At 34.7% G+C, this 14,291-nt stretch overlaps 1 pseudogene; it reads right to left on the reverse strand.

Moving 5' to 3' along the window:
* The window catches only part of LOC149540506 (floricaula/leafy-like protein), a 133,724-nt pseudogene that overhangs the window by 23,290 nt on the left and 96,143 nt on the right, over positions 1 to 14,291 (reverse strand).

The raw sequence follows: 14,291 nt of genomic DNA on the forward strand, positions 1-14,291 counted from the left end.
AATCAAGATGAAAATGAAAAGGATTTCAAGTTCAACAGTGAAAAAAATGAAGATGATCAGAATAAAAAGATTGTATCTCAAGTTGATATTGGTCAAGGTGTGGTGACAGATTTTTGGTATCAAGACATTGTTTATTATCTTCTAAAAGACCAATGTCCTAGTTGGATGAATAGTTCAAAATATCGGGGACTTAAAATGAAGTTGGAATCCTATATGCTACATGACAACAGGTTGTACAAGAGAAATTATGAAGGGATCTATCTAAAGTGTTTAGGTTGTGAGGAAGCAAAGGAAGTATTGGAAAATTTTCATGACAAGTATGGTACAAGACATGGTTCAATAGAAGCGAAAAATCACATGATTCTAATATCAGCTTATTTCTAGCCCTCAATTTTCAAAGACACTTTTGAGCATGTACATTCTTTCCATATCTATCAGACTAGTGCCAATAGAGAAAGGAATCTAGCAATGCCATTACAACTAGTGTACGAGGTGTGCCCCTTCACAAAATGGGGGCTAGATTTTATTGGTCCAATCAATCCACCATCATCAACTAGACACACATGTATTCTCATAGCCATGGACTATTGTACATTATGGACTAAAGTAGAAATATTTAGAAATTGCAATGCTATGGTGGTAACAAACTTGTTGGAAGAACACATTGTTACTAGGTTTGGAATGCCATTACCCTTGTGTGTGATAATGGGTTTTCTTTTGCATCAACATTCCTGACCCAATGGCTATTTGAAAATCAAGTAATTATCAAGTTCTCTTCAAATTACTACCTACAAGGAAATGGAGTAACACAATCTACAAACAAGAACTTGATCACAGTAATAAGATGATTGTTGAAGGAGAACCCTAGGGATTGGCATATGCAGGTCAAACATGCCTTATGGATAGATTGAGTAAGAGTCAAAAATGCTTTGGAAACCTCTCCATACTTGCTTGTTTATAGAAAAGAGCTAGTATTTCCACTCAACCTCAAAATTCATATTTTGAAGTTCATGAGTGGGTATGTTGAAGATGCTAACAAAGTACAAATTAGATTGATGAATCTTTTGGAGATGGACAAGAAACAAATAGCTGCATTGGAACATATGGCTAAACATCAAGTTGTTGTGAGAAGATGGTTTGACAAGAGAGCCACGATTATATCATTTAGGATTTATGACCTTGTTCTACTCTAGGATAAGGCAAAAGAAAAGCTAGGCAGTCATACCAAGTTTCAATTCTTGTGGATAGACCCTTATTAGATCACAAAAATTTTCAGAGAAAACACTTTTAGGCTCAATTCCTTACAAGGGGAATTTCTTCCCTTGCTCGTAAATGAGTAGTTTCTGAAGAATTATTTTGAAGCCTAAAAAAAACAAAAAATTGTTAGATTTTATTTCTGCATTTAGCCTAGATTTTAATTCCTATGAGTGTTTATTTTTTGCAAGTGTGTTTTGCTTTCATGTTGTGTGTTTGCTTTCAGTTGTGTGTTACTTTTCACAGTTGTGTCAGTCCTGGGGGTAAGGTGCACTTGAGATTTTCTCTTAAGATTTTACTAACCATTCTTTGGTTTCAATTTCAGGAAGAGGTATTTCTTTATCAAAACATTTGGACAATTGTGTGTCTTATACCAACTAAGAAACAAACATTCTTTGTGGAAATAAGGGATTTTTTCAGTCTAGAAATCAAGAGTCTAGACCAATAAGTTTTCAACACTTTGCAAATTTAAAATTTGAATATTTTAGATGCTGTTAAATTGAAGTCAAAGATGACAAAGGGTGATTCAAACTCCAAATGGTTCAAATAGGAGGGGTCTTCTCAAAAAGTTGCTAAGATCATTGTTTGGCATGAGAGTTTCTAAAAAATTCTGAAAGAGGAATGCAAGGGATATTCACAAGAGATCGAATCCAAGAAATGACACTGATGTCTTGACTATAAAGTCTAACCATAGTCAAGATATAGAAGATAAAATAAATAAATAAAAGAAAAGTATGGTGTTAAGATTGAAGGATTCTAAAAGCCTCGAATTCCAAAAAGATATATTTTCAAAACAAAATATCTTGTATCTAAAACATTGCTGCATCAAAACTACATGGAGTGATTATTCAAATTTTGTAGATAGTTAAAAGAATGTGACAACCCACTAAGAGCCCTCAAACTGATTCTCTCATCTTGTCAAGCAAATGATAAATGAATAGCCTTCGTTGAGATTCTAAATGAATGAGCCAAGAGGAGTGGAAGATTGTTTTCGAGTTGTTAGAAAATTTTGATAGACTGCATCTTGAGACATTAAAGGGAGTGAACACATGAATCACACATTGAGCTTGAAGGTTTTCAATTCTAGAGTTTTGATTAAAGAGTCATCTAAAATACACTCATGGTGTTCAAAGTTTGATTGGTGTGTAGCACATGTTCAAAGAATGTTTGCTGATGAAGAAATGCCTTTGTTATTTCTTCCTTTTCTCAAGGTTATTTGTTATGGTCCCACAACACACACCCCATTCCTTACTAAGAATGGGGGCCCCCTACTTTTTTCAGACTCTCAAACTCACAATTTGAGACTCAAAAAGAAGTGTTAGAGTGAAAAATCATAAAAGATCAAAAAAATTGAAAAATGTCAAAAAAAATATATTAAAAAATGAAAAAGACAAAAAAAAAATGGAAAAAGGTATAAAAATATAAAATTCAAAAAAAAAAAAAAAATAAAGCTCAAAAAGAAAAATCTATGTCACATAAGTACACACATGCACCGGTGAGGTGTGCACCCTGCCGATGGGTAAGGTTATAAACACCCCCATGCATTCTCTCTCAAACAAACTTTTTTCATCCTCTTTGCAAAGTAGCAGTGCAAAAAGGTAATTCTCATCGTTATGTTTGTGTGTAGGTGCTCACGCATACAACACTTATGTCCCACCCTAGCTTGTGCATGCCATGCCTTGGACCGCAAAGGTGCACCATGCCGAAGCTCACTCGTGCCACGTCCAAGCTCACCTACACCACGCCATGGACCATACATGCATTACACTGAGGCCCATGCCTATCACCCTCTCACTCATGCACCTCCAAATCAAAACTTGTGCACACTACACCATGTCATGTCGTGCCACATTGCATCACTTTTAGTGCACGCCAACTGCCACATCCTGTGTGAGTGCATGCACGTGCTTCTATTCCACTTTTGCACCTGTAAACATTATACAAACCCTATTCACGGGCGAACATCATGTACCATGCACACATTTTGCCATACACTTGAGCATTTCTTCACCCCCCCCTAAAAACCTTAAAAAATTAAAAACATTAAAAATTAAAAAATTAAAAAATTAAGAAATAAAAAAAAGTAGAAATAGAGTGAAAAATAGATTTAAAAAAAAAAGGCACCTAGATTGGGCATTTCATTTTTTTTTTAATGTTTATTTTCTTATCTTTTGTTAGTCAAATTGAAGGCATTTGCATTTTTATTTCCAAGTTTTATCGTTGACCTAATGAGCATTTTTCTTGTATCATGTAGAGATTAAATGGCATCCACATTTAGAATGGCACCAAAGCTTGTCATTTTCAAGTTTCAAGGTGTACTCTCAAAATCAAAATTCCATGATGATCACGTAGAAATCAGAGATACAGATTTGGGACATACTGACTTTGGAGAATTCCTCAGATTATGCAAAAAACCAATGGAGAGAACTACATTAATATCATCACTGATTCATTTTGGGTTGGTGAGTGTAGCTTCACATCCAGTGTCAGTGCAATTGATAGAATTGATCATGACATTGGTACAACACTTTGTTTTTGAGGAGAGAGTGGTCAAAAATATCACTAGAGAAGTTGTGTTAGACCTATGACCCAATAACATTGAGAGGGTCTTCCATCTACCTAGGGAATACCAATTCATTAGAATTTCCTATGAAGTAGAAGAGAGATGGTACAGGGAGCACCAAAAGGAGGCAATAGACATCATACAATCATCTTACCTTATTGAGAAGCCTCCTTGGGGAAGGATAATAGGCAAAGTTTATATGACTCAGGGATATATGGAAGAGGACATTAGGTACTTCATGATTCTCTTGAGTAGAGTTATGGGCTTACCTATAGCAAGCCACCTTAGTGCTTTCATGGTCAACTTCATTGAGGCCATTAGAGCAACAAAGATACCACTAGACTAGGCCACCACACTAAGTGAAAACTTGTGTGAGCAATTGAGGATAGTAAAAGACAAAAGGAAGTTCTATATGACTTCTTACATGGTATACTTGCTCCTAGTGAGAGCTAAAAACTACCATAGTTTGTATAGAAGAGGTAGTATGTAGGATGTTAATACTTGGCCATACATCATCTACCCTCATCTAGTAAAGAAGAAGCTCTCGAAATAGAGAAAAGAATATATAATTCTGAATAACGTGTTCATTTTTGTGATCATTCAATTGATTGAGGGAGATTATGGACAGAGGCTATCCGATGAAGCAAAAGCACATATAATAGTTCTCGAAGCCTACTTCATCTAGTTCAAAACATTCACATATCTATGCGTAGTTGGTGCCTCCATCAATCCTAAGAAGCTCGCTAGATATCCTAGTGACAAACTAGTGCTACTAGAGATTGCCCGATAAATTGAGTCGGCATATGATAAGATAAAGAGACAATAGAGACCTTTCTGGGCATGGCCCTTGGTCATTGGACCATAGTAGGTGAAATGAAAAAAAGATATTTTGTCTTTTGAGTGGGAGTGGGAGAATTATCCCATTGAGGAGTATAACTCTCCTAGGACCTATTTTGATAATATCAAAATAGTGGAAAGTCTGGTAGAAAAAGAGTTTCACCTTGAGGATGCAATTGAAGATATTGGATGAACACAAAAAATGATTGTGATGTCTGCATAAGGGACTATTGTAGGATGAATTTGTATCTAGAAGAGAAGGCTCTCTATTTGAACATCCTGGAGGAGATAAGGCAATATGATTCAAAAGAGTTACTAGACACCCTGTTCAATTTAGAAAAAATAGGTGAAAGACCCATTATGAATGTTGAGGTTTATAGGGAGGAGGCTGATGATATTAATCATTGGGCAAGGCATGTCATTAGAATGATGAAGGATTGGATCAAGAAGCCTTTTTTGCTTCATCCAATACATGATACAATGATCTTTCATGTGCACACCTACCTAGATAGAGGTAGGGCAAAGAAAGTAACAATTCCTACATTTGTGGCCCAGTCTCCTATCAGGCCAGAGATAGTATACCAGCTTGATCACCTAGTTGGATACTATCACCCTCCAAAAATAAAGGGAAAGAAAAAAAAAGAAAGAGGACCTCCCCTCTAAGAATTCAAACAAAATAGGCTAAAGAATAGGTGCCTCTCCAATAGAAAGAATAGAGTGCACAAGGGTCTAAAGATACTGGAGCTACTCAAGTCTAGGATGAACATCAATTGCCTCCTATTATGCCTAGCCAACAAGAAGATGGAGAGATTCCAAAGGTTTTCATTCCTCCCTCACAAGAAGAGCCAGCTTCTCCTTCTACATCCAAGAAACAAAAGAAGATGATTAAGATTCAAATAAAAAAGAGGCAAAGAATCAATAGAAGATTGGTGCCTTCTCCATCTATTCTTGAAACTATTCTAGAGGGAGATGAAGAGGAAGAGGGAAAATATTTAGAAGAGGAAGAGGAAAAAGTGCCCCTACAGGGAAGATCTTGGCTAGCAAGAGCTGTAGAGTTACAAAGAAGAAAGAGTGGCATAGGTACCTCACCATCCACCCAAGCATAACCCTTTGAACTCTCTTCCTCAAAAGATGAAGTATAGCAGTGGGTGGATCAATAAAGTGAGGAGGGAAATGACATTTTTGCAATGTTAGATTTTGATTTTATTCCTGTGGGTATAGAGTTGATTGGGGATAAGATCAGGGACACCCCTACAAGTGAACCTCAATAGGAAGACTAGACACAAATGCCACCAGATACATAAGGTCCTAATCTTACTCCCTCATCTCCACCACAAATTAAGATGGTAGATAAGGGATTAGTTACTCCACCTTAGAGTTTAGAAGAAGATCAGGTTTAGAAGGAACCATCACAGGAGGAGGGACTAGAACAAATGGTGGTTGATGAAGCGTCGAAGGAGGGACAAATGGTGGAATATTCTCAACCACCTTCCCAAGACATTGAGGTGCAAGTTGCAAGATCCATAGACACTGAGGCTATAGAAGGGGAGCCCTCACAATAGGATATGACTCCAAGTAGGAGTGATAAGGGGAAGGATGTAGCTGAAGACACCCCTTCATCATCAAGAGCCAGGACCTTAGCATAACACATCCCTAGATGGATCCAGAAGGAAATAATGAGGAGTACTAAGCCTCAATTCCATGCTTTAGAGGAAGATATTTGTGACATTGGAAATATTTTGAATAAAATTGAGTTGCCATCACATGAGGCAATCCTGTTGGTGTTTGTCACTAGCACACAAAACTAGGAATTGTTTACACAAGTGGCTATCCCTCCTGAAGATAGAGATGTGGAAGGCCTTTGTCTTGAGGGTTACAAATTGAAGGAAGTTATGTTGGGGAGGCCTACATGGGATTTAGCTTGATTAATGATGACCATGAGAGTCAAAGAGGTCCTCAAGAACATGGAGTAAGATGAGGTTGAACTCAAAACACTTTAAAGCTAGGTCAAGATCCTAAAAGGATATATAGCTGAAGTTTCTAGTCCTCTAGATCCTAAGCACCTCGAGCAGACTTTGAATACCATACTTAGAGAAAGGGGAGGTGGGCAAGTCGACCCATTTTTGAAGGCTTGTTAAGAGTAGCAGGAAATTCTTGATGAGAATGGTGTTTTGATAATTATAGGAAATTTGAAGTTACTACATGCTATGCAAGAGAATGTGAATAAGAACATAGCAGTTTTGAAGCAAGACTGCACTGTTATGGATGAAGTATAGGCTTGGAGTAAGGATTTGCAAATTCTATAAGCCATTAAGGGGCAAAGGTACCAAATTTTGATTGATGTATATATAGGAGAAGAGCTAGATATGAATGATGACTAGATAGAAAAGATAGCAGATAACAATAAGGTAATGGGAATATTACATGAGGAGATTTATCGGCTCAAGGACCAAGTGCGAGAGAAAATTTTGGAAGTAGAGAAACTCTATAGTTATGCATGCTTGGATATTTTTGAGGATGATGAATGAGATAAGTTATTTCTGGTTGAGGTAGTAGTAGAGAATTTTAAGAAGACTTTGGAGGAGGCATCCCATGATGAAGATATCTAACAAGCCTTCAGAACAGAAGAAGCCCTATTAGAATCAGATACCAAACTCATGGATTTTGCTGACACTTGAATTGAGGTAGAAAATTATATATAGAAGGTAAAAGGAAAATATGAGGCTTTAGATCTATTAGATGCGGCTAAAATTATTGAAATGATAGATAAATTCAAAGGCAAACATGCAAATATAACTTTGGAATGAAGAAGAACAAAACCCAAATGCTAGAATTTCAATTTTGACACTTAGTAAAGTTTTGGAGATTTTGAACCTGTCAAGGTCCATAGCTCCACAGGTGTATAGGTCCATAAATCTAAAATTTAGAGGTGCGTTGACAATTAACTGCTTGCTCTAAAAATAACACTTTCCATGCATCAAGAATGCATTCTGATGACAATTTAACTTTGACAAATGCCTAGTAAAGGACCAACTTCTAATTTTGGCACTTGTAGACACTCCTACTTTGATAGAAGGCTTTCCTCCTCTTTCTTCTCTCATAATTTCTTTGTTTTTAATATGTAAATTCTCATGCATCCAATTAATGAATAAAATATGTATGGAATCCTACTAAGCACCAGATTAATTATTAGTTTGTATATAATTAGTTTGTTTTATTTTTTAAAAGCATTTTATTGCTTGAAGAATACCTCTCACTCTCAACACAAATTGAGGAGATGATTTCTTATAAATACCCCATTGTAATATGTAAAAAGGGCCAGCATTATTATGCAATAAAATTATGCTTTTGGTGCTCGCATTTGGAGTGTAGTGATTCTTTCCTAAATGTGTCATATTTTTGGGAATTTTGTTCATGGAATTGTAATTGAGCCAAAGGTTTACTATGTTGTTTTTGGTTGTGTGATCTTTTAGTTCTGGTGTTTTCTATAGATTTACGAATTTTACTAACATAACAAGCTTGAAAAGAAATCATCAAATTGTGCTTGCATAATTCTTTGTCTTACATGAGCACACTTTCCATAGCCTTGCAATTTGATGAAGAGTGAAATATCATACGATTACCAAGTTTCTCATTGATGATTTCATTAGTGGAATTGAGGAATTGTTGCTCTTACTTGCATTGGTTATCTACCAATATCTTTGAAAGCTTAACCCATAGAGGTATTTTTTTCTATAGCTTATGTTTGTTAGGATTTCAATTTCACATTATTTTCTTTGAATTTCATGTTATTTAAAAATAAATTCTTGTTATTTTCTTTATTAACCCCCTTGTTAGAATAGGATTTCATACTGGATGCATGATTAGATTACATTCATAAAAAAACATGAAAATACAAAAACATAGTTCTTTTAAGTGTTATTTTTGAAATAGTGTGTAGATTCTTCATTCCATCTAAAATAAAAATGAACTAGAAAAGGCCTCCTCATGAACATTCAAATTTATCTTCAATTGAGTGGATTCCAGTAGGTTACAAGATTGCCCAGAACCTTAGAGTTGATTCACAAACTGATGCAGGAGCATCTTGCATGGGAAAATTAAATTATTAGAAAAAAAAAAAGAAAAAAAAGAAAAAAAAAATTGAAAAAAAAAAAAAAAAAAAAAAAACTTGTGGAGGAGAGAGAAAGTGACGAAAATGGAAGGAAAATAATTAAAAATAGAAAATAGGAAAAGTGGAGAAAAGAGGAATCTCTATTTTCAAGGTGCATGGGTGGCATAAATAGAAAAATAATATAAATAGTTGTTATTCCATTAATTGAGGTGTGTAGGTGGCATCATGCATAGGAAAATAATAAAAATAGCTGTTATTCCATTAATTGAGGTGTGTAGGTGGCATCATGCATAGAAAAATAATTAAAATAGTTGTTATTCCATTAATTGAGGTGTGTAGGTGGCATCATGCATTTAATATTTGTTGTGATCCACAAAAGAAATGTAATTTTCTAATTGGGCCACATAGTGGTGCTTAGTTGTATTTAGGTGGAAATTCTAGAAGGTTGTAGATATTGTAGAAGGTTGTGGAGATTCTAGAATGTTGTGGATAAATCATGCCTTGGGTGGTAAGTGCCTATTTAAGCAAGGCTTATTATCATTTGTAATCAAGTTCAAGAAGTTTTGGAATTGTAAGCTCTTCGAATGTAATCTCTTCTAATGAATTTCAAGTATTAATGGAATTTTTATGAAGCATGTTGTCATCTCTCTTGCCTCCATATTATTGCATTTTTGGTTGTGAGTTGGTATGGGTGGTGTGGCCCGTCATCAGTGGTATCAGAGCAGAAGTTCCTGAGTGTGCGGACAGATCGCCGAACGTGAGGCAGTTTGCACCAGGACCTTGAGTTGGTTGAAGTTTGTCAAGAAGTTCTTGATTGTGTAGATAGATCACCGACTGTGAGGAAGTTTGCACGAGGTTCTTGTTTTGGACAAGATTTGTCTTCTGAAGACTTGATTATGGAGAAGAGACAGACGAAGATGACTTTTGTGATTGGATGGATTCTGAGGATTCCTCGACTTGAGAAATTTAGAGCAAGAAATCAACAATCATTGCTAGTTGATTTGCAGAAGCAAGTGAATGAATTAGAAGCTGAGTTGCGAAAACAAAGAGCATGTCACCAGAAAAGAGATGTTGATAATTCCTTGGATGTGGAAAAGAAAGATGATCCAGTGGAAGAGCAAGCGGATGAAGAGAAAATTATTTGCGAACCTAAAGTTGAAGAAGATGAAAGAGAAGAGGAAGAGCATAAAGATGACAAGATTTATGAACCTGAAATAGATCAAGATGATGTGAAGATTGCAGCAATGGAGGAAGAATATAGTGCCTTCGTTGGAGATCAAGCAAGTGGAGTAGTTACGTGCATTGTTGATGACATAAAAGAGGCAAGCAAAGATGAAGATGTCAAACAGGTAAATTCTTATGAATCATGGGATGTTGTCTTTGATATGAGTTTAAAAGATATTGATGATTTTTTGCATGAGGATCTTGTTGTCATGTGTGGTATGCAAAGGAAGATAGGTATGGTGTTGCTGGATTTATTACAGGTGTGATTAATTCAACAAGATTGAATGAGGATGAGATTTATGCTTGGATAGAGTTCATTGCAAAGGAGAAATTTCAGCATCGGATACTTGTTCCAGCTATGTGTTGGAGGAAGAGGAAAAAAAATTATGTCAACAATGGCTACTTCATTTTGTGACTCCATATTCACAAAAAAAAATTTCTACCATGGGAGTCGGATGCAGGAGCATCATGCATCAGCGAAAAAAAAAAAAAAAAATGTGGAAGATTTGCATGTTGGTTTTCTTGTCCCTATTGAGGTGGAAGCTTGTGGTGAAGATGAAGATGGTTCTATATCTCTCTTTTGACATCAAAGTGTGGGACACACTTTTCTATTTACCGGGGGAGTCTGATGCAGGAGCATTTTGCATGGGAAAATTAAATTATTAGAAAAAAAAAAAAAAAAAAAGAAAAAAAAAATTGAAAAAAAAAAAAAAAAAAAACTTGTGGAGGAGAGAGAAAGTGACGAAAATGGAAGGAAAATAATTAAAAATAGAAAATAGGAAAAGTGGAGAAAAGAGGAATCTCTATTTTCAAGGTGCATGGGTGGCATAAATAGAAAAATAATATAAATAGTTGTTATTCCATTAATTGAGGTGTGTAGGTGGCATCATGCATAGGAAAATAATAAAAATAGCTGTTATTCCATTAATTGAGGTGTGTAGGTGGCATCATGCATAGAAAAATAATAAAAATAGTTGTTATTCCATTAATTGAGGTGTGTAGGTGGCATCATGCATTTAATATTTGTTGTGATCCACAAAAGAAATGTAATTTTCTAATTGGGCCACATAGTGGTGCTTAGTTGTATTTAGGTGGAAATTCTAGAAGGTTGTAGATATTGTAGAAGGTTGTGGAGATTCTAGAATGTTGTGGATAAATCATGCCTTGGGTGGTAAGTGCCTATTTAAGCAAGGCTTATTATCATTTGTAATCAAGTTCAAGAAGTTTTGGAATTGTAAGCTCTTCAAATGTAATCTCTTCTAATGAATTTCAAGTATTAATGGAATTTTTATGAAGCATGTTGTCATCTCTCTTGCCTCCATATTATTGCATTTTTGGTTGTGAGTTGGTATGGGTGGTGTGGCCCGTCATCACAAAATGAGCTTTTGAAGAGAGGAGCTCACAAGAATTCCTACCATTTAGCATTGTGTAAAATGATAGGTCAACAAGAACCTTAGAGCTCTAATACCAATTTTTGAAAATATAAGACAGGCTAGGTTACCGAGAGGGGAAGGGTGAATCAAGAACCAATAAAAATTAATCTTAATTCACTAATTAATCATTCATATGTAATATGATCTAATTGCATACATGTAAAACTAAAAGCATTAAAACATTAATAGCACTTTGACACATAATATGGTATCTAAGCTGATAGCTTCCAAATAGAAATTAAAACTAGGAGGGGATGATACCCACAAGCTTTAGTACTATAGTATAATGTTAGCTTGTTAAGGCTTACAATGATCATTTCTGATGATCTTCCCTATTAGGATCAATAAGCATTGCTAGGTCCACCTTGCAAAAAGATTTACAAACATACAGTGAAGTATGCACTCGGTAAAGAGATTTACAAAAGACTATTAAGTCTACCTTGTGAAAGGATTTAATTATCACACCTATTAGGATGAACCAATGGCTAATCTCTAATTTGCAACCTTGATTTTCTAAATGAGATTCCTTTGGAGTGTAATGATCACCTTTCTATGATAGATAAATCTTTCTATTCCTTATAATTCTTGTAGCATTTTAACATCACACTTCTGATCTTGTACATATCTTTCACACTCATATTAATCTTTAGAAGTGATACAACACATTACATATATACCAATCCAATTTAAAATTCATTAAATTTGGCTATAATACAAGTTTCACCAAAATACACAAAGTCAACCCAACTACTGGCACTCAAGTTCTGAAGACAAACTCGATGAGGTTTTTATACTCAAAAACCATTATGAACACTCGACATCATTGTGCACTTAGTAGACATAGAAGCTTGGCTCATAATAATCACTTCCAAGTAATCTAAACTTGGTCTACACTAGTGACTCAATAAACACTATGAAACTTAGTATATAAATTGAATCCCTTGGTTGAAACTACATAGCTCAGTCAACACTATCATTATGAGCTCGATATAAACTAAAAAACTTGGTTGACACTGCATAACTTGGTCAACACTAGATTCACATTACTAAAGCTACAAACTTGATAAACACTGGAGAACTCATTTTGTATAGAGAAACTTGGTAAACAATATGAAGCTCAGTTTACATTGATAATCACAAACTTGGTAGATACTAATCAGTGTGAACTAAATATTGTTCCTGGAACTCGGTAGTAACTTTAGAACTTGGTAGAGCTTGAACTACTTTGTTAGCACTATAAATTTCAAAATAAACTTGGCAGCTACTAACCATCTGATTAAGTGTGTGTGTATGTCACTAATAAACAAACTTGATCATAATCTCAACATTTATTATCATGTAGTGTCATTATACCACTCATTGTAGTACTCAAATGATTGCTATTTTGGAGTAGCAACACATGAACATTGCCTATATTTGGGTTCAATAGGTAGTTAATATGTAAAAGAATCATAGTGTTATCTCCATTAGGTTCTTCCACTGATAGACTTGTATCAAAAACCCAATTAATTTATCATCATATGATCTAATAGACCATTATAATCCATATATAGTCCTTCCATTCACTAAATATTAGAAAGAACCAATAAATCAAAAGATACATTTCATATAGAAATGATGAATCGTAGAAGCTATTGAAACTTTCCCCCTTTGCCACTAATCATTGTTCATGTGACATATGTATCAAATTTAATTACTAAAGTGTATCAGATTTCCACAATTTATACTAGATAATTATTTTCTCTTCTTGAATAGATTGTGAGATAGTTTTTAGTATTAATGTTGATTATAGTACATGATTCATATTTAGAGTGCCATTTCTGATGATGTATAAGACATCCTATAGTGTGATCTAAAATGTCAATGCTAAAAACTATCACAAAATTGATCCTAGAAGACAAAATTACCATATTTGACACTATCGGAGAAGGCAAGTTTTAAAACCCATTAAAGAGCTGAAGCAAAAAATAAAATTTTATCTTTAAAAATGATACAACAATGGTGCTCATAATAATATGAACAATGAAATAGTTCTTAGTTCTCATTTGAATGGAAGAGTGATTACAAGAAACTATTTCTTCACAAAGGTATATACAATGCTACAAGTATTTACTATTTTTATAACTTTAGAGGCTACCTACTAATATGATCTAAATTATGTGACTTTGTGAGAACAATAACTCGAGGCAAACATGAGGAAAATATGGACACAAGAATATGAAATAGTGTTCTTGGAAGAATAAACTATAGCTGTCACATCTCCCAAAGGAAAACAAGTACAAAATAGAGTAAGAAAGCATCTATATGTGCACACAAAAACCAAGTATAATGATAACTCTTCCATTCAAAAATATGTAGCAATTGATAGGCACAAGTTACCTTCCTTAGATAGTGTGTCTGAGGAATTCTCATCACTCTTGTTCTATTTTTCATCCATTAAAGCAAAGAGTTCCATTTGCTTCTTCCTCTCTACTTCATAAAGCCTTCTCCTTTCTACCCTAATTGTAGATTTAATTCCATATGTCTCTCCAACAAGAAGATGAAGGTTGTAGATTTCAATCATGATCCTAACAACATCATCCAGCTCTTGTTTAGATAGATTGACCAACATGTTGGTAGTAAAACCCATCTCAACCATCTTTCTCAGTGTTATGTATCTCAATTGATCGACTTACCCAAAGGAATAAATGATAACCTATTGGTAATCAATCTTTGCTAGAATTGAGAGATGACAAAAAACTATATAAATGTAATTTCTTCTAATAATAGAGGGGTCAATAAATTTTGTTGTGAAATGCTCCTTTGTTTTAGAGACAAGAATAGAAGTATTTGATACCATTTATTTACTTTTCCATGCATATGTTAATCA

Source organism: Cupressus sempervirens, chromosome 9, assembly GCF_028749045.1.
Source record: "Cupressus sempervirens isolate cs-2001-9-10 chromosome 9, ASM2874904v1, whole genome shotgun sequence".
In the NCBI taxonomy this organism is placed as follows: Eukaryota; Viridiplantae; Streptophyta; class Pinopsida; order Cupressales; family Cupressaceae; genus Cupressus; species Cupressus sempervirens.